This window comes from Schistocerca americana, unplaced genomic scaffold (genome assembly GCF_021461395.2).
Source record: "Schistocerca americana isolate TAMUIC-IGC-003095 unplaced genomic scaffold, iqSchAmer2.1 HiC_scaffold_137, whole genome shotgun sequence".
In the NCBI taxonomy this organism is placed as follows: domain Eukaryota; kingdom Metazoa; phylum Arthropoda; class Insecta; order Orthoptera; family Acrididae; genus Schistocerca; species Schistocerca americana.
In genome coordinates, this window is record NW_025725449.1 from 94,653 (window position 1) to 95,000 (window position 348).

Genomic DNA, 348 nt, shown 5'->3' on the forward strand with positions numbered 1-348 from the left:
TTTTGTTTGCTAATAGTTTGTCACAGTCCTCAGTTGAGGCTAATTCAACTATTAAAATGTTTTTGGTCGTTCTGACTTGATTAATTTTGATCTTATCTGTTCTTGGATTTATGCTTTTCTCAAACTGCTCTTTGGCCTTCTTAACGTCTTCGCCTTTTTTCGGTTTGACAAAAATTGTTGGTACAGTTTTCTCGATGTTCTGCCTTATAGTCTCTTGAACTGTCTTTTTAGGTTGAGCCGCTGCTGCTACTGCAGCATACGACCTTTGCGGTTTCTGTAATTCATTGCGGAGCCGCTCATTTTCAGCTTTCACTTCCGCGTACTGTCCTTCTAATTTAGCATGGGCAA